This window comes from Salmo salar, chromosome ssa24 (assembly GCF_905237065.1).
Source record: "Salmo salar chromosome ssa24, Ssal_v3.1, whole genome shotgun sequence".
NCBI lineage: Eukaryota > Metazoa > Chordata > Actinopteri > Salmoniformes > Salmonidae > Salmo > Salmo salar.
In genome coordinates this window covers 20,346,488-20,367,811 of record NC_059465.1, presented here as the reverse complement: position 1 = coordinate 20,367,811, position 21,324 = coordinate 20,346,488, and the positions used below count along the sequence as shown (strand labels likewise).

Genomic DNA, 21,324 nt, shown 5'->3' with positions numbered 1-21,324 from the left:
TGTAGCTTGACAACCATGTTAAGATCTTTGCTCACCAACTGCAGTGCAATCTTTTGCCCGAATTCAGAAAAAAATCACAATCGGATTTTGTCACGCTAGCCGATACGTTGTACCCTCCACTTTTTCGAAAAAATCGCATAACACCACCAACACGGCTGCAGTCATTATCAGTGGCAATGTGTTGTTCAAAGTGGCTATGAGAGGATGCAGAATGAGAGAAAAATCATATACTTCCGGACAAATAATATGCAACTGAAAATATTAGGATAGGCTATTCATGAAAGGAGCTTGGCTGCGATTCATTCAGTTAAAAGCATAACTGGGAACTGTCGTCATTCCACGCACATAAACTGACCATCATGATGTTTGCTGCCAATAGTTTTCTTTCTATCTGATTAAAGAGGTGAAGTCCAGACAGACAAGACCTATTTTAGGCAACTTCCTGAATGGACATGGATAATTAGCGAACTCATACACGCACACCCACCCACCTAAAAGAACCCGTCAATCAAAGCAGCCTGCTGCGCATCCCACTTAGACACATAAGCAAATCACATTTCTCCTTTCCCCAAAACAAAACGTATTAAAAACATTGTCTTTAAATCCTTTCTGTAGGATATCAAAACCCACTCTACATTATAGGATAATGCTAAATCTATGTAGCCTATCATATAATTTGACGAAAGTTGTAAGGGGAAGATATCGAGACAGATATAAGCCTAGGCGATATCAGGATGAAATTGACAACCATTAGAAAATAGGAACAAATGCACACAACCTGTCCATAAACAATCAGCCGTTGATCAATTTTAGTGAAGCAACGGGTGGTTATGTTGACACTAGGCCTACATTTTATTTTGAGTGAGTGCTTTATCTAAATCTTCGCAAAAACGTATTGATAAGGGTAAACTCCAGCAGATCTTTTTTGGTCTGTATTTTATGGTTGTCTATATTACACTTTAGCAGGCCTATAATACATAGCCTAATATATAGGCTATATGAATGATTAGTTAATATATTAATTAACTTCTAACTTATCTCCGTCTTCACTGTTCCCTTCTTGCGCAATTCACGCATCTCTGCTGGCAAAGCCACTGGCCTCTCTCTTTCCCCTCTAGCTCTTGAACGAGTAACATATAGATAGACAATGAACAGCAATATTGTTTAAAATATATTTCAAGTTATTTTTATTATGTACATTTTATTTTCGCAGGGGCGCGAACATTGACTCTAGGGGGTTAAACTAATAGGCTTATTTGAGAAGAGAAGCATCGATCGATCCTCTTGCTTGCTGAATGGCAATGAACTGGCGGAGAAGTTTTAATGGCGAGAGTGACGTGTAGCTCTGGTGTGATGTGATCACATTGGCTAAATTGATACATTGCAGCATTGATTAATTGTAAACGCAAAAAAAACTGGCAAATATAAATGAATTAATTCACACAAAGAACACAGACCTGTCAGGGGTAGTGCGCGGCGTGTCAGTGGCAGTATCCCAGATAACAATTTCTATTGGTCAACAGTTTATTTTCACTTGCGAAAAGACGCAAAAATCGAACCTGGCCCAAAAATAAATAACTGACTGATTGCGGCAGGATATTTCGCAATTAGTGTGAAAGGTGTCATAAACAAGACGTGCTGTATTTATTTTTTTCGTCTAAATTATTCAGACAAAAATAAGGGACTTGGTGAGAAAGGGACTTTTAGTCTGTTCCATAACCACTAAATCAACGTGGCTTGTTTTACCCACATAGACATTCTCATGTGAATGCCAGGTTAGGTCAGGCTCAACCTGTTATTACAAAACCAGAAACTCCACCTGCATATGGTTGATTGACAGTAAATGGGTCTTTACCCGATCCTAAGAGTGTTTGAATGTGTCCTACGTTTAGTCTGATGTTTTTCTTTTTTTACTTCCTGTCTTATCAACTTCTTTGCGTGTCCCCAGTGCAGGTCATTTCTTTTGATTGTGATGCTGTGATCCGATATGCACTCTGGGTCTAAAGATAAAGTGTCAAGGGTGCAGATTAACAGTAATTGGCGCTGGCGCTGTAGAAACATTTGCACAGATCCCCAGTGCTTTTGTGAATATTCATGACAGCCGCCGAGCCCACCACACCCTCGACTCCTTCCAACTGATGCTGTGCTGCTCTATCCTACTTTCCTTTTAGCTTATTACACGAAAAGCTCAAACTTTTGAACCCCTCCCGCTGTGTCAGTCTTGGCACAGTGCTAACCTCTGCTGCTAGCCATGCCCACCAAGCATGTCTGGGCCAAATAGTCAAACCAGGCCAACAATTAATAACACAGATTGTATGTTGGCATGGTGATGTTTCTCCCTTCCACCATATCTATTTGGTTATGGCGGTTTTTTTCTTATCCTTACTTTCTCTCTCTCCTTCCCTCCCTCCCTCCCTTCTCAGGCTCAGTTTTAACATGGTAATAACAATATTCCTTGCGTGTTCTATATGTGTCTCTCAGCCATGTCCAAGGCAGCAGTGAAGATCTCAGGGGACCTGCTCAGTAACCCACTGTGTGAACAGGACCAGGCTTTTCTGGAGTCCATGACTGCTTTGGACACAGCCACGAAGAGGATGGACTCCTTCAACCAGGAGAAGGTCAGGTCCTGTCTGCTCTTCCTCAGCCTCACACCACAGCCGAGTCGTTCTCCTAGATTATTTTCCAGGTGGGGTGCAATTTCAAAAACCCCAGAGCAACATCTAGGTCAGGTCCTCTTGCATCGAAATTGTCTATTGAAACCAAAATATACAATATACTCTTCTAGGCAGGGGGCCAATAAACTGTATACTCTTTTAGGCAGGGGACCTATACAATGGTAGAAGAAACCCTCCCCCAGCCTAGCTTTCACAGCTCTACCTATGAGCATTTGATTCAGAATTCTGACAGGTATGCCTCATACGCTCCCCTCTCTTCAAACACTCAAACGGCTGAAACCAAAAGGGTTTGGTTTTCCTAAGTGTATTTTCATCTTTGTCAATATTGTGTGAACGTGAAGAAAAAACTCACTCAGGATCTCTTTTCTTCTCTTGTCTCCTTTTGAGAGCGTCTCCAGCAGAACACTGGTCTATTAGCTGCTCGTCTTTGTCGAATATCAGAGAGCTGTAGATCGGATGCATTTGTGACTCACTAGTGTTTAAAATAACTCGTACTATGGAATAGCTTCACTTGGAAATGTCACAGGCTGTTTTAATGGGATTTGTTCTCTGCAGGATCTTCCACAGTCTCTCTCTGTGAGGAATGCTGCTTCTGCTCTCAGCTCCTTTATATTATTTGCCATGTGTACATCACATATTTGATTAAAATCATCGCTGCAGGTAATCACAAAGGTAATCATAGGGATGTCATTGCATGTGTGTTTCTTCAGGGCATTGCACTGTGAGAGACATCTGTGTTAAGAGAGAGAAGTCAGTCAACAGGGAATCACACTGATCATCAAGAATGCAGAAAAACAAATATGTACAAGACCTGATTCTACTACAATTTTAGAAGAGTGCTTTTTCCATGAGTGTACTTTAGACTGGTTTTCCCAGCGTCCTTTTATGTCTTGTGGCCTTACCTTGAGTGACAATGTCCCTGTCTGTACATATTCTGAAGATCTCTGTGAATTCCTTTCAAGCACTCAACAAGGCATTCAGGCATTCTTCCAGCAAAGACTGGACGTAAAACACACAGTGTGCTCAGATCAAGTTTTACAGTAGCCATTTGGAATGACTGGACAAAGATGTGTGGTGACTGCTTGTGGTTCACAGCATGTGACCTATGGTAGGTCTTTTCAAGAGTTTGGCTTGGTGGTCTGCCAAGAACAGTCCTTCCATTTTGACTGTATTTAAGATGAAATGTCTTCTCATCCTTCTGAAGATTGGAAATGAGTAACATTTTTACATCAGAACAAGAGTTATTCTCCCCTTAAAATCTGGAACCCTTGCAAAAGATGAAGAGTAGTCAATATTCTCTACCCCATTTCTATGAAAATGTCGAAGGCAAATGTATTTGTGATCATCCATTTTCAGTCTGCTTTTCTCTTTCCTTCTCCACGTCCCTCTTAGTTAAACAGTGTGTCAGAACCCTGAAGTGTAGTTAACATCTCTTACTGTTCTCCTCTGAGTCCTCTTCCCTCTGGCTATGCTAATAACCCTCATAACCTTCACCTCGGACAAATATGGGAGGCCAGCTTTGCACTACACAGCACTCATCTTGCTGGACTCTACTTGAGCTTTCGAAATCATCTCGAATCGGTTTTGAGCTGCTTTGAGTCATATGGTCAGGAACAGCAAGATGTCTATGTGGTATTGTATTTTTACATCACTGCCGTTTTGCAGGTCAGTAACAAAGGTGCAGGTTTGCTGTACAGTGCGTAGGATTGGAGGCGTTGGCTGGCTCCATAGGGTATAATTTCCCTGCTTGGCTCCATGGCCATGGTCTGCTGGACAGTTCTTCAGCCAGGCAGCATGGAGCCAAGTATACCTTCTTACTTCTGGAAGTGAAGCAGTCATCATAAGTTAGAAAATACAAAAACCAAAATACATTATTCTCCATCATATTGAGCCTGGTAGTTAGGTGGCCTTCGCAGTATTTTGACATGCAACCCTTCTGTTATCACAAGTTGGTGCTTGAGTTTAGAGGCCTCCTTTTCAGACAGTCTCAGTCGACAAGATGTTTGACATGACCGTGTTCTGCTACAGTATGTCTCTCTGAGCCGCATAGCTTGGCATTCGGTTAACTGGTTGAGAGCTGACGCACAAGCAAAGCGTTTCTAGGCCCTTGGTTGGTCAGTTGGTTCAGTATTTTTTTGAATATCACCTCAGGAGTCCAGAGTTGTTAAAGCCCAGCGCAGCTCACCAGAATCACACTCCACCAGCTTCTCCCTCCAAGCTGGCTGTTCTTCCTTCTGACAGCACCACCAACAACTCAACTGCTCAAGCAAAACAGACACAAAAGCAACCACCCTTTGCTCTCTTTGGTGTTGAGAGAAGATGTTCTGCCGCGGGGCTGTGAGTGAGAGAGCGAGCAGATAAAATGTGCAGGGATAATGAAGGCAGCAGTGGCCCAGGCCTGTGTGTTTATTTCTGGGGCTGAGGAGGGCGCACAGCCCCCCCGGCACACTGCTGCTGAAGCCGAGCCCCAGTGAAAATGGCGGCTGAGCAGTAGCGGATGCTCCGTTTGGAGGGATATTGATTTCCTCTGCGATCTGCGTGTATTTTTGGGAGGCCTGTGTGCCGGGATGGCCTCTGCCCCGTGACTCACTCACGGAGACTGCTGCTAGAGCGCCGGCCTCAGGCGCTGTTGGGCCTCAGTGGAATAGTCCTGCCCCCCCTCCTCTCTGTGAGAAGGGGCAGAGGGTAGAGGGCACCAGCATGCTTAAGCAAATGTGCTGTTGTTGTTCTCCCTGCTTACTGCATGCGCTCACCTCAGCAGCAGCGCAGCTCCAGACTTTTCTCTCTCCCAGGGAGGGGGGGATGGTGTGAATATGTAAAACAGAGGAAAATGTAAATTCCCATGTACTTATTTGTTATTGGTTCTCTTGTTTTCCCTCAAACCAAATTCATTCGTGTTATGTACTTGTTTTAGCGAAGCAGTGTTGATGTGTGTGTGTCTTCTCAGAGATGGTCAGGGCATTCAGAAAGCTCTGCTGTTTTACAGAATTTGTTTCTTATATTCTGTGATTGACTATTCTTCCAATAACTAGTGAGCAAGTAATTACTTGTACTAGGCTCACTGTTCACATGGAGCTGTCACTTCATGGAGTTGTCTTGCCACTTTTTATTTCTCATGAAATGTTGTTAGCGATGTTGTTCACTGGAGTTGTTTGCCAGGTTAACTTAGCGTTCTGTCAGAGATCTAGCATTCATTTTGACTATGCAATATAAATGACACTGGACATGTTGTTAATTGTGTGCCAACTTCTATCGATGGGACTTTGGCGTCAGGGCTGGAGGCCTCAAGATGAGATGTTAATTTACTTCCATTTAACAAATTCCCCCTCCTTCCCTTCCCCTGTCGGCTCTGGCAACGAGAAGGAGAATGCAGGAAAATATAAACTGTTATTGTTAAAATGTTTGTTTGCAAAGAACTTTCATCTTGTAAAGCAACCCACCCTCCACAGGATTTGAAATCAGTGGGGCTTTGCTTTCATGTCCATCCCCTGACAGTTGTATCCTTTTGTATTGTTGAGCTCAATGAATATTCAGGGGTTTCTCCTCGGGGCTTGTGTACAATAAAACAGTCAACGTCACAAAAGTTTCTTTGCAACCCGCCTCACCTCCCTCCCCTCTGTCTTGAGTGCTCTGTTTGAAAATACACAATTGTCGATTGTTTGTGTGGAGGCATTGGACTTGGAGGAGCTATTATGTTCAACTTGATGTAATCCACTTTGACAACACATTTTAATTCATAAAGACATTCACATTCATATTAAGAGAAGTACTGTACTTTTTTTTTTCATCTAACATTGACCCGTGTCTGTTCGTCCACAGGTGAACCAGATCTCGAAGACGGTGATCGATCCTCTTAAAAGGTATGTGTCTATCTGGACCTGCCCCTCTCCCATTGTCCGCATGTTTTTAATACATCACAAGCCACAGCTGCTGTGTCTGTAGAGTGGGACGGAGCGCACACACAAGGGGAGCTGGAACGTAGCATTAGCTCCAGAAGGCGCTGTAATAAAGCATAGCAGATAGTAAAACTGAACTGGACAGGGGAGGGAATGGGGCTGCTGTGGTAGTGTGTCTGGAAGAAAGTTTAACATTTAATTCCCTATACTCGCCCCCGTCCGTCCGAGCACGCAATGAGTGCTATTCCATTCCTGAAGCCTGGCCCTGATACACACACACACACACACACACACACACACACACACACACACACACACACACACACACACACACACACACACACACACACACACACACACACACACACACACACACACACACAGAGAGAGAGTGCAGAGGCGGTAGAGGGAGTGGCCAGGCTTGGGAGCAGGGATCTCATCCGTCTTCCGTAGTGCTTGTTAAGGTCCTGCTTCCTCCTGCTGGCCCCTCCCCCAGGGGCTGCTTTTTGGAGTGGGGTGTGTGTTTGAGAGAGAGAGAGACTCAATGTGTTTGCTGTCTGGTGAATTTGTGTGTGTTTTAACTTTATAGTTTATAACAAAAAATCTGTCTGAAATTCCTGATCTTGTCATGTCAAACCCCTGGCAAAATGAACTTTGATGGAACATATGAATGCACTAGTTAGTGATTGTGTGCATGCACTATTTGTCTCCTCGTGTGTTCTGGTAGCAGAGCTGTGACAGGATGGAATGGTTCTAATTTCCTCTTCCTGGTGGGCGGCAGGCGGACGTGTGGGCAGGCTCTGAATATGGCAGAGGGCCCAGCTTCCTGGGCCAGGGGCAGGGGATTGGCTGGAGAGCAGGACTGTCTCAGGACAGTACACAAACACACACCGCATTGGACAAACACATTGTGGGGACAGACTGGTTGATCTCTTAGGCATTCCTAGTTTATCACCAAACTCCTTTTGTTAAATGTGTCTTTTTTTCTTCTTTTTTTACCCCTTTTTCTCCCCAATTTCGTGACAGCCTTGCGTTCCTATTTTTTTTGTATTAGTTTGGACTGTTGGTGGTAGGCGCACTTGATTCAGCAGCCCTAGAGCTGGGAAGGCAAAATGTTCCCATTTTTAACTGGAGGTAGAACTCTGCCTACCCGGCAGGCCCAGAGAGCAAATCAAGTGCACCTATAGGCCCACCGCTGACCAATCGGATAGCTCAGATCACTGTGTCTGCACAGTGTCTTCGAGCAATAGACTGGGAAAAAAGCCTAGAACGCACAGCAAAGTTGATACTGTAATTTCAAAACTTTTAAAACCATGACTAGAGAGAGACTCAACGAATACAACAAAGAGCTGCTGTTTTTATGTGTAAGTTCATGTTTAAATTGTTATTCAGCACTGTCAACATTTTTGTTCAACACCTTTCTTTATTAGCCATAAAATGCACGTTATCCCTACTTCCACGCGCTACAACCAGCACTGCAGCTGCAATGAATGAGTATAGCAAAGTGTTCTGATAAGCCTGCGTTGTTATTATTTGCAGCCTGTGTGTCTTTTTTAATATCAAGGAATATTTCACTTTCTCTGGTCATAGGAGTAACAACATGAATTGGTGCATGAGGCAGTTCGACTTGAGTTTCGCCATCAGCTGGAAGACTGTCACCTTTTCTCAGCGGAGGGCGGAGGGATGGGTGAGAGGCAGCCTCAATGCTGCTCCCTCCATCCCTCCCTCTCCGACTGACCATCAGATGCAGGCCCATCAGTCCAGTAAAAAAAAGCAAATTATTAACCTCACTCAGCTGTGCCTCACAAGTAATACAACAAATTATCCATTATCTGTGTGATCATATACCTAATTAAAAAATATTTATATAATTTCAAAATGGTCTGTGAAGAACAACATTGGCAGGGCAATTCAAGCATAGCCAATATGCAGTGATAATATTTTGGGCCTATAGCCTACTGCACAAACCTCATTGCTACAGAACTGTTACAGGCTTACATTTTTGAAGATGTGTTTTTGTTTTAACTGAGCGGTAGATCTCGGCTTGCATTTTAACTCGGAAAGTGATCTTGACTCAAAAGGTTGGTGACCACTATTTTAGGACGAGGAAAAAAAGCAGTCAGCCCTGTTGCTGTATATGGCATTGAAGCTCCGCATATTGTAATTAGCCATCAAAGTAGAGGACTGCTCTATTAAGCCACCATACATTAAGCTTCCATTAGAAATAAAATGCCATTAGTCCACCAGTAACAGAATGTAAATCATTGTTTCTGAAGTCTCAATAGTCTTTATGTTTTTGTGTCGATCTGTAAGAAAATGTGTGGAATCTTAAATAGAGCAGAGAATGGCTTGAGCCTGGACAGTGTTAATGGAGTTTTTTTTATTTGTCACTTCAATGGGCTGTGTACGTGCCAGAGTATGTGTATTCAAATTTAGGCTACACTTAGTTGGGTAATTAACACTCACTGTATTAGGACAAATATAAGCATCCACCAACATATCCAGGAAATGATGAGCACGAAAATGTGCTCTCCCTTTCTCTGTCACTCCCTCCCTCCATTCAATTTAAGGGCTTTATTGGCATAGGAAACATATGTTAACATTGCCAAAGCAAGTGAACTAGATAATAAACAATAAAAGATTAACAGTAAACATTACTTACAAAAGTTCCAAAATAATAAAGATATTTCAAATGTCATATGTCTATATACAGTGTTGTAATGATGTGCAAATAGTTAAAGTACAAAAGGGAAAATAAATAAACATTAAATATAGGTTGTATTTCCAATGGTGTTTGTTCTTCACTGGTTGCCCTTTTCTTGTGGCAACAGATCACCAACTGATTGTTTTGTAATTCTTTGTGGGTCTGTGTAATCTGAGGGAAATATGTCTCTCTAATATGGTCATGCATTTGGCACGAGGTTAGGAAGTGTAGCTCAGTTTCCACCTAATTTTGTGGGAAGTGTGCACATACTGTAGCATGTCTTCTCTTGAGAGCCAGGACTGCCTTCGGCGGCCTTTCTCAATAGCAAGGCTATGCTCAGTGAGTCTGTACATAGTCAAATATTTCCTTAATTTTGGGTCAGTCACGTTGGTCAGGTATTCTGCCACTGTGTACTCTCTGTTTAGGGCCAAATAGAATTCTAGTTTGCTCAGTTTTTTTGTTGTTGTTAATTCTTTCCAAGTATCTTTTTGTTGTCTCATGATTTGGTTGGGTCGAATTGTGTTGCTGTCCTTGCTCTCTGTGTAGTCTGTTTGTGAACATAGCCCCAGGACCAGCTTGCTTAGGGGGCTCTTCACCAGGTTCATTTCTCTGTAGGTGATGGCTTTGTAATGGAAGGTTTGGGAATCAGTTCCTTTTAGGTGGTTGTAGAATTTTACGTCTCTATTCTGAATTTGGATAATTAGCTGATATTGGCCTAATTCTGCTCTGCATACATTATTTAGTGTTTTACGTTGTACAGGGAGGATATTTAGCAGAATTCTGCATGTCTCTATTTGGTGTTTGTCCCATTTTGTTTGTCCCATTTTGTTAATTCTTGGTTGGTGAGCGGACCCCAGACCTCACAACCATAAAGGATAATGGGTTCTATAACTGATTCAAGTATTTTTGGCCAGATCCTAATTTGTATGTCAACTTTTATGTTCCTTTCGATGGTGTAGAAGGCCCTTCTTGCCTTGTCTATCAGATTGTTCACAGCTTTGTGGAAGTTACCTGTGGCGCTGATGTTTAGGCCGAGGTATGTATCGTTTTTTTGTGCACTCTAGGGCAATGGTGTCTAGATGGAATTTGTATTTGTGTTCCTGGCAACTGGACATTTTTTGGAACACCATTATTTTTGTCTTACTGAGATTTACTGTCAGGGCCCAGGTCTGACAGAATCTGTGCAGAATATCTAGGTGCTGCTGTAGGCCCTCCTTGGTTGGGGAGAGAAGCACCAGATCATCAGCAAACAGTAGTCATTTGACTTCAGATTCTAGTAGGGTGAGGCCGGGTGCTGCAGACAGTTCTAGTGCCCTCACCAATTCGTTGATATATATGTTGAAGAGAGTGGGGCTTAAGCTGGATCCCTGTCTTACCCCCCGGCCCTGTAGAAAGAAATGTGTGTGTTTTTTGCCAATTGTAACCGCACACTTGTTGTTTGTGTACATGGATTTTATAATGTTGTACACTTTTCCCTCAACACCACTTTCCATCAATTTGTATATCAGGGCCTCATGCCAAATTGTCTCGAAAGCTTTTTTGAAATCAACGAAGCATGAGAAGACTTTGCCTATGTTTTGGTTTGTTTGTCAATTAGGGTGTGCAGGGTGAATACGTGGTCTGTCGTACAGTAATTTGGTAAAAAGCCAATTTGACATTTGCTCAGTACATTGTTTTCACTGAGGAAATGTACAAGTCTACTGTTAATGATAATGCATAGGATTTTCCCAAGGTTGCTGTTGATGCATATCCCACGGTAGTTATTGGGGTCAAATTTGTCTCCACTTTTGTGGATTGGGGTGATCAGTCCTTGGTTCCAAATATTGGGGAATATGTCAGAGCTGAGGATGATGTTAAAGAGTTTAAGTATAGCCAATTGGAAGTTGTGGTCTGTATATTTTATAATTTCATTTAGGATATCATCAACACCACATCCCTTTTGGGGTTGGAGGGTTTGTATTTTGTCCTGTAGTTTAATTACATTCAATGTAATTGGATAATCCAGTGGGTTATGGTAGTCTTTAATAGTTGATTCTAAGATTTGTATATGTTTTTGCTGTTTGTTCTTTGTTATAGAAGTCGTTTATCCATACATCTCTGTTTTGGATAGATAACTCTTCGTGTTGTTGTTTGTTTAGAGTTTTCCAATTATCCCAGAAGTGGTTAGATTATAAGGATTCTTCAATTACATTGAGCTGATTTCTGACATGCTGTTCCTTCTTTTTCCGTAGTGTATTTCTGTATTGTTTTTGTGATTCACCATAGTGAAGGCGTAGGCTCAGGTCTTCTGGGTCTCTATGTATTTCGTTGGTTAGGTTTCTCAATTTCTTTCTGAGGTTTTTGCATTCTTCACTAAATCATTTGTCATTGTTGTTAATGTTCTTAGGTTGTCTGCTTGAAATGTTTAGATTTGATAGGGAAGCTGAGAGGGCAAATGTACTGTTTAGGTTTTCTACTGCCAAGTTTACACCTTCACTATTACAGTGAAATGTTTTGTCCAGGAAATGATCTAGAATGGATTGAATTTCTTGCCTAATTGTTTTTTGGTAGGTTTCCACACTACTTTCCTTCCATCTATAGTATTTATTAATATTATTCAGTTCCTTTGGCTTTGATGCCTCATGATTGAGCAAAGCTCCGTTCAAGTAGAGTGTGATTTTGCTGTGATCTGATAGGGGTGTCAGTGGGCTGACTGTGAATGCTCTAAGAGACTGAGTTGAGGTCAGTAATAAAGTAGTCTACAGCACTACTGCCAAGAGATTAGCTATAGGTGTACCTACCATTGAAGTCCCCGTAAAGCCTACCATTGACTATGTACATACCCAGCGCCCAACAGAGCTGCAGGAGTTGTGATCCGTTTTTGTTAGTTATGTTGTCGTAGTTGTGTCTAGTGGGGCATATGGCGGAGGGAAAGCTGTCACCTCCCAGGTAGGTGTTTGTCCCCCTGTGTGCTGAGGGTGTCAGGTTCTTGTCCAGTTTTGGCATTTAGGTTGTCACAGACTAGTACATGTCCCTGGGCCTGGAAATTGTTGATCTCCCCCTCTAGGATGGAGAAGCTGTCTTCAATAAAGGATGGGGATTCTAGTGGGGGTATATAGGTAGCACACATGAGGACATTTTTCTCTGTTGAGATAATGTCCTTATTAATTTCTAGCCAAATGTAAAATGTTCCTGTTTTGACTAATTGAATAGAGTGGGTTAGGTCTGCTATATACCAAATTAGCATACCCCCTGAGTCTCTTCCCTGTTTCACACCTGGTAGTTTGGTGGATGGGACTACCAGCTCTTTGTAATCTCTCTCTCTCCCTCTCTCTCTCTCTCTCTCTCTGACCCTCTCTCCCAGACGTGAATTCCATCTACTCAGGGGGGAGAGTGAATGACATCAGGGTATTTATATGTAGGGATGGGCATTTGACATTCTTTGACTGTTCAAGTACCCACATGATTTTTTTTCATGTACTTGAATGGAAAAGCAAATCTATTTCTAGAACTCAAGGCCCGCACTGGAAAATAAAAATTGCACGTTTATCTACATGCCAACAGATCGCAACAATGCCTAATTTACCATAACCATTACAGATAACAAATCCTAATTGCTAAATTGCCCCATATATATATATTCTGTCAATAAAATGTAAACTCTTTTATTGAAACATCAACTGGTTATATTACATTGTGGAACACAATCTTCAAAAAGGCAGCAACCTCAGCAGTGGTGCTTGCTTCTACAAGCCTTCTTTAAAAAATAAAATTGCCTTGTTTTTTATTTATTTATAGTAGACAAGATGTTCTTATTTCTCAAGCCCTTATCACAGTCAAGACATGCCTATTTCATTGTAAAGAAATTGAATATAACAGAATAAAATATTTAAAAAATTCCAAATGTAAAAAGTTCCCATTGTGAAGTAATTCACATCTCGTGCCTGGAACAGTTATTCTCAAAGAGTGTTCATTTGAAACCTGGCTCAATTTGGCCAGTTGAAATAAAACCAAATCTGTTACAAACCAAAATCTGTCTTCTTTTCGATATACAGATGTTCGATTTAGTTTATTATGCCTTGGAATTTAAGTGGATGAACAATTCCACATTGAACATTGTATGGTGATGAATTACAGCCACAACATCAGTTTGGTGAGTAGGCCTATGCTCAATGATTCTGATGAAAGTATGCTCTTTGTCTTTATCAAACTATTTTTGCATATTTTCAGTGTGGAACTTGTCTATGTTTAGGGGGGTTATAGCCTAGGGCCCTAGGCTAACCAATTCTAAATGGCACTAGCAGATAGACAGGACACAATTATTCCAAACTGCAGCTCGTTGTTGGAACACATATTTTCCTACTTCAATCAAACAGTCCATTTTGAATTTGTGATAAAACTTGACAAGGAATATATCTTGTGTATCCCATCAGATTTGTTTTATAGACATGTATTTCTGTAAGCCTAAGGAGTTGTGTGCGCACTCAGCACGCGTGTGTGGAGGGAGGAGTCGGAATGCAATTGAGTGAATCCTATCCTAATCCTTTCTGCTTTGTTTCTCTTTAGGTGAGACAGAAGGCAGCCCTGATGTAAGACCTGGGGTTGTAAGACCTGGGGTTGTGAGACCTGGGGTTGTGAGACCTGGGGTTGTGATACCTGGGGATGTGAGACCTGGGGTTGTGAGACCTGGGGTTGTGAGACCTGGGGTTGTGAGACCTGAGGTTGTGAGACCTGGGGTTGTGAGACCTGGGGTTGTGAGACCTGGGGTTGTGAGACCTGGGGTTGTGAGACCTGGGGTTGTAAGACCTGGGGTTGTAAGACCTGGGGTTGTAAGACCTGAGGTTGGGGAAGAAAGCGACTGCCTCTGACACTCTGGTTCATTTAATCTACTTTGGGAGTTACTCACGGTGCTGTTTTGTTTTCTGGCACTGTCAGATTGAAGCTTTTAGATGTGTTTTACGGGGGTGTCTCAAAATTATGTAGCCTATAAACTAGCTTACATTTTAGTTCACAATCACAGAAATGTTTTTTTATTTAAGTTATTCTAGACATTTTTTTCTGCTCTTGCCTTATAGCTGACCCTGTAAAACAACACATTTCACTGCACCTATCTAGTGAATGTGACAATACAAACATATAAAAAAAAAATATGCCTGGTGTATCAGGTATCTAGCTTGCGTGAGTCGTCCTCTCACTTTCGATCAACAGAGACAAAGCATCAGGCATGTTGCGGCAGAGCAAACCTTCCCTATCAAAACAGAGGTTCTGCTGGCACTCTAGCCTTCACGCAACACTTAGCCTACAGTGACTTTGTATTTTCATTACGCATAAATAATGCCTTATGTGATTGCGTAAACTTGGCTTTCACTGTGTTACTTCCTCATTTCATAGACAATGAGACATGGAAGGTGAACATGTTCTTAGAGAGGCCTTTTGTCATGTGACAGTGTTCAGTGGACCGGTCAGTCAACCTGCCAGACTACTGTCTCTGCTCCGGCAGGGCTGGTTGGTCCAGACTCGGGCTTGTCTGGCTGGCTGTCTGGTTGTGTCGGTCCGGCTGTGGATCAACTTGTCATAAACAAGCTCTCGTCCAGCTGCTTTTTCCATCCAGCCAGCCACCACACCCTGACTGACCTGTCACACAGACAGTGGTGGTGCGCCCTTGGTCCAGCAGAGCTTAGGCCTAGACGAGGCCAGATTAAATATAGGCTGGTCTGGAGCTGACTGGTCAGTATGTGGAAGTCAGACCAGAGACATCTTGGGAAATGTCCAGCCCAGCCAGCGATCCCAAACTATCATTACGCAGTGTGTACAGTGACATTCAAACACAGCCACTGTCACTCCTCTACATGTCACAGTTACAGCTGAGTCAGCCAGGCTCCCACAAAGCTCCTCTTTAGATAGTCTGAACACAACAGACACATTGGCATCCTCTAGGTATGACAGCATTAGAACAGTGACCTCCTAATATCGGCTCACACAGGTGTTCTCTCAGTCACATCATTAAGAGAAAGGAAGTGGTGGTTCTCCTGACTGTCAGGATACCTCCTACCTACAATGTGATCATGTGTGAGTGACCCAGATGTTATCATTACTACTCTATTGTGATGTAGTCTGAAGTGAGAGCATCTGATCAGATGGCACCTCATGATGCCGTGCAGAGATGGTGTGAAGTGAGGTGCTCTGGAGGAGGAGAATGCGGTCAGCCTTTATGTCTTTAATGAGTCAGTGTGGTGTGTATTGATGTCATGGGCCAATGGAATCGTGTCGGAGTGCATTTGTGCTTAGGGGGCGGTTGTGTAATCCCCTGGCACTTGAAGTATGTGTACACTACACTGGAGCAAGAGACAGATCGTAAATTACTAGAGGAAGGCATCCACCCAGCCTGGCTGCCTGCCGTAAACTGGGCCAAAGTGTTGTTTTATAAATAGAGGGAGAGCGTGGGTCGTGGGGCTGGGCTCTGTGACGTCGCCAAAACGATACAGGACCGCTCCCTTCTCAACTTCCTGTGGGAAACAATCCACAGCTTGTCTTAGGCTGAGCCCAGGTCACGTCACGCTGCCCAACTCCCCCCCACCCCAGCTGGCCACCCCCTCACAGGGCTTATTCTACTCTTTGTTGAGGCAGACTGGATTTCGCAACCTCTTGTCAGGTCCATTGTGGATTCCCCTCACCTGTGGTATATTAAGAAGAGGACCAGGAGAATTGGCTCATTGTTTGAGGAAAAAATGAATCACTGGCACACTTTACACTAGTGAGAGTAGCAGACGTTCAAGGAACTAGGCTATAGCTAGCTGCAGCCTGTATGGAATCCTCCCAGATGAATCATAGAAAAACAAAGCATTGTCATCAGGTTATGAAACTTAGACCTGGGTAAATAAACATGCATGGTGAATGTGACACCTGACTTACTGTGCCTATATAGAATCACACAAAGTACATTAAAGTGCTCTCAAATGTGTGAAAATCCAGGTATCTAGTTAGACATCTCCACTATTGACTTGATGGTTAGTCTATAATGGTAAGATTTTCTAACTAAACAGGTTTGCAACCGTGCAAATTAAGTGGTGTATCTGCATTTCTGTACTGTATTTCCCATAAAAGCAGAACGTACAGAACCAGTGTGTTGGAGCAAAGTAAGTCCCAGGATGAGGCACGGACTCCTGTTGCTAAGTTACAAATGTGTTTCCTATTTTTAGTACCTGAGACAAAGATTCTCTCGGAAAGATTGTATGTTCATTTTGAATAAAATCATTGAAACCGAATGAATTGTTTCATGCCAATTGCACTATAGTAGTTAAATAAAAATTGGAGTCGGTTTGACCGAAAATTGGCCTCCTTGGTTGTTTGAAAGTGACTCCAGTCTACACTAAGATGTCTCCTACTTGAGGACACTTTTCTGTGCTGCATGCGTATTGATCCACGAGACCTCACATGAGCACTTCAACAAGTTGTCAGTGGTTTAGAGAAAGCTTATTCTTTCATGTTTAGTCTACTTTCGATTATAAAGTGCAATACTTTTTTCAATGCACATGTTTATTATTTTAAGACAACACCTTGGGTTCATTTTCACATGATTTGTTTAGATTTATTGGTCTGAATTAAGGACACATTGCAATATGTAGGAAGTTTCATTCGGATTGTCAATAGGCAGCTGTTCCTCTGACAGGCTCTTGTCTGTATGTCAGTTGGTAGAGCATGGTGTGTGCAACGCCAGGGTTGTGGGTTCGATTCCCACGGGGGGCCAGTACAAAAAATTTATGAAATGTATGCATTCACTACTGTAAGTCGCTCTGGATAAGAGCGTCTGCTAAATGACTAAAATGTAAATGTAATGTACACAGAGCAATATCATGTCTCGTTATGTCCATATCTCAGGTACAAAGCAGTCACTTTGGCACTTTGGTATCTGTCTCTCTGTGTCTCAAGGTCTGCCTCTGTGTGTCAGATCTGATTCACTGTGTCTCTGTCTGTGCGTCTCAGGTACAGCAGTGTGTTCCCCAGCCTCAACATGGCTGTGAAACGAAGGGAGCAGGCTCTACAGGACTACAAGAGGTTACAGTCCAAAGTAGAGAAGTATGAAGAGAAGGAGAAGACGGGCCCCACCATGGTCAAACTGCACCAGGTACGCTGCTCTTTCAATGTAATGGAACTGTGCTAACAGCTTCTGCTGGCACGTGTTGCCACTTCATCTCTCACTCCATCTCTCTGTCCTAGTATGATGTTAGTGTGTTCAATACAATCAAGAAGTGAACAAGGTACAAATGTTGACTGTCTGTGAACAAAAATAGTTGAGCGCAATGCATACTGTACATGTGCTCTCTGTTCACCCACACAAGCTACCAGGCTCTCAAGTATAGCCTTTAGAAAAGACACTGCTGCACATATACAGGCACGTAATTGAGTATTGTAGAAACACTCACAGAGACATCTTCAGCAGCACACACATTCACAGATATCAATGCAGCGCTGCCTGGGCTCACACCCTCACATGGCTGCCCACCCACACACATTGAGAAAAGCATTGTCAGGGGCACAAAGCCTAAACAGGCCCCCTATCTCCTTGGTCTTTGAATCTCACAGCTCTTAGCGAAATGATCTTGACAAAACACCACCACACCATTTTAACAGACTCACTAAGGACGGACACACAGAGTAGATTCTCAAGATAAACATGAGTGCTCACAGGTGATGCTGTTACACCCCCCCCCCCGAACATCCACACACATCATGCACTCTAAATCATACACATTCGTTGAGATATCATTTCTTTATGCCCACCAATAGACTACGTACTAATACATCACACATAATCCTGATCAGCGGTGGTGTGGTCTGCACACAGCCAAGTCTTCCCACATAACCCACTCCTCTTCACTTGTGGTCGTGATTAGTCTTTTTCTTTTTTTCTCTATTGTTCTGCGTCAGAACACATTTTCATTCTCATATTGTTTTTCATGGTTATTGACAGATGACATTCCTGAGAACGTAGCTGGAATGTGATTGCTGAGACTCCATAGTGATGATGAGGTGTGTTTTGTTGAAGTCTTCGGTTTGCCCCCGGCCAGGCCAGGGAGGAGCTGAGACCAGTCAGGGAGGACTATGAAGCCAAAAACAAGCAGCTGCTGGACGAGATGCCCAAGTTCTACCACAGCCGCATCGACTACTTTCAGCCCAGCTTTGAGGCACTCATCCGTGCACAAGTGAGCTATAGTGTGGCTGGGTGCACACATACCCAGTTTAACTCCCGTGAGCCATCTTTGTAATGCATACATACATGCACAGTTCTGAATTATTAGGCCTAGGTATGTATGAGCATTCAGTTGATACACAAAACCTGTTCACATCTGTCCAATCCCAGTCCACAAAGTTTCCAATGGGTTTTATTACTCTTTTTAGTAGATTGTTGATCTGTAGTGTTGTGTTGCCCCCAGCTGTCTGTTGACCAACAGCAGAGAGAGGTAGTGGAGTGGAGAGAGAGTGTAATCCTCCCTGTCTCCCTCCACCCAGTCTTAATGTGATTAACCCCCCACGCCTCCCTGATTAGCCCAGGAGGCCCAGGTCTGTCCGTCTATCTGTCTGGCTCCAGCCCCTCTAACCTGCGGGCCCGTCTCGCTTTAACCAGCCCAGCAGCACGCCTACCCCACCCCAGCCATGTCATTTCCTTTTTGGAATAGAGACTGGCACACGCCTAATCAGATTGAGTAGTGGCCACGTCACTAGGCCAGGCTGGCACCCCACCCCCAAACACACTGACAGACCGACAGCTGCCTATCAGACTCAAACAACATTTTGTCATTGATACTACCAGGTGTAACAGTGTAGGTTCCGTCCCTCTCTTCGCCCCAACCCGGGCTCGAACCAGGGACCCTTGCACACATCAACAACTGACACCCCACGAAGCATCGTTACCCATCGCGCCACAAAAGCCGCGGCCCTTGCAACGCAAGGGGCAACCCTACTTCAAGTCTCAGAGCGGGTGACGTCACCGATTGAAACGCTATTAGTGCGCACCACCGCTAACTAACTAGCCATTTCACATCGGTTACACAGGCAAGCCCAGAGGGTGTTCAAAGGACGTTGATATTTGTGCCCTTTGATCAATCCATAGTTCTGTCTTCCGTGACAGAGTTCTTTACTTTCTCTGTGTTTCTGTTAGATTACAACAAGGGGGTAGGCTTGTATGTGATGACTGTTACTGGAAGACTGGAAGTGAATGGAGCCCTCCTGGGCTGGCTGAGTAAAGACAGACTTGTGTAACAGCAGTGGAGCCTGATCTTCACAGCTCAGGAGATGGTGTCACTGGAGGCAGTCTGAATAAACTTGGCAGCTGCCATTAGGTCTCTGGTAATCTTGTTAACTGATCAGGATTATCTCCTCCATAGTAGATCTGTAATGTAACACTGGACATCACTGAGCCATTATCTCTCCCTAGAATGATGATTATAGAAACATGGATCCAATGCCCTATAAGATAAGGATTTAATAGAGACAGGTTGTGGATATACAATTATTGGGTGAAGATTTTTGGCCTTCCCACTGTTAGTGTCCCTTTTTCAGTGCTCTGTCCTCTATGGACATTGGAGCAGGTCTGTACTCAGTCATCTGCAAAGAATGACTTGAAACAGTAATGAGGGCCCTCTGAAGGCAAAGCGCTGATGACTCAAATTCAAAAGCTCATCTCTAACTCCAGAACACTGAATGGAGGCAGGGGGGTGCAGTTGGGCCAGAGGGACAGACTCCAGTGCTGGGCTGGTCTACACACCCACTCCTCCAACACAGCCGCTCCTGGGTGGTCAGTCAGCACAGCAGCCCATGCACAGTCTGGACTCCCACTCCCCCTCTTTTCTCTCCCCCGGACCTGCTGCATGGCTCCCAGGGCGCCCTCACAATGCCTCCCTTTGTTCTGAGGCTCTAGCACCACTAGCAGGAGTTTCATGAAACGGCTATGAATGGGACGCAATGCTCTGCTGCGATCGGATGTGCCTGTCCACCTGTACGGTTGCTAGATAATTGAGACATTGTCTGAGTGTGGATTCCCTGTGGTTGTTCTTGGTTAGGGTGTTCTGTACTGCTTGTACTAGCAGAAATGTGTTCTTTTGACATGCTACTGTCATAATGATTTAGTTATATTGCACTTCTCCTGAGGCAATTGATAGACTAGATTGATAGAGATGGGATCTTATTGGATGCCAAATTTTTTCTCTCTCACGTAATGTGTTTTTGAAATATTGAGATCAGATGAGTCGGTGGAGCTCTCTGTCTAAGTAAATATTTAGTCAACAGGGCCAGGGTGACGAGGGTGTGTATTTGGTCATTTGTAAAAAATAAATAAAAGGTAATATAAATAATTATGAATTTGGCTATTGGCTCCTTTTCATAGGTGGTCCATGGAGTTTATGGCACATGATTACTGGGCTAATTGTAGAGACTGGATGACATAAAGGATGTTCACCCCAGACCGGACACAGTGATCTGGTGTACATTATAACTAACATGTATCCCATAGCTTTTTCACCAAGCCACTTTTTAAATGAAAAATATCCGCTTTGCCCCCACATACACTGGTAACCCAATACTCATGGCCCACTCATGTGGTCTAGGTGACAGAGTTCGGTATAAACACAGAGGCTTTTCAAACTGGGTTCCTCTTCCGGTTAGTCACTGGGTATACCAACTAGCTTCTGTTAATATAACTGGACTGAAGCTGGCACATGTCATGTGGAATAGACATTTGGATAGTTAATCACAGTTCAAATGTCATTTGTTGAAAATGGCTACATGATCATTTCTCTACCAGCATGCCTCCTGTGACAAATCTCTTATAGTTACATGTGGTTAGGTCTTCTCCCTACCCAAGTGAGATCTTCATTTTCCTATCTGAAATGGCCTGTGTCTCTATTCTTAAACGCCTTGATCTGCCAGCAGCTCTTCTTTTATTCCAGCCTCTATGCAGAACACACGTGTGCATTTCCAAATAAGTCAGAAATTCCCCCTAAAGTGCACTGTAGCGTATGCATCGCTGCATGAATAAATATTGAAATGTGTGTGGGTTTCAAGGGGTTGTATT

The 21,324-nt window shown here is 43.3% G+C and overlaps 1 pseudogene; it reads left to right on the top strand.

Moving 5' to 3' along the window:
• The window catches only part of LOC106585344 (bridging integrator 3-like), a 30,948-nt pseudogene that overhangs the window by 7,445 nt on the left and 2,179 nt on the right, over nucleotides 1-21,324 (top strand).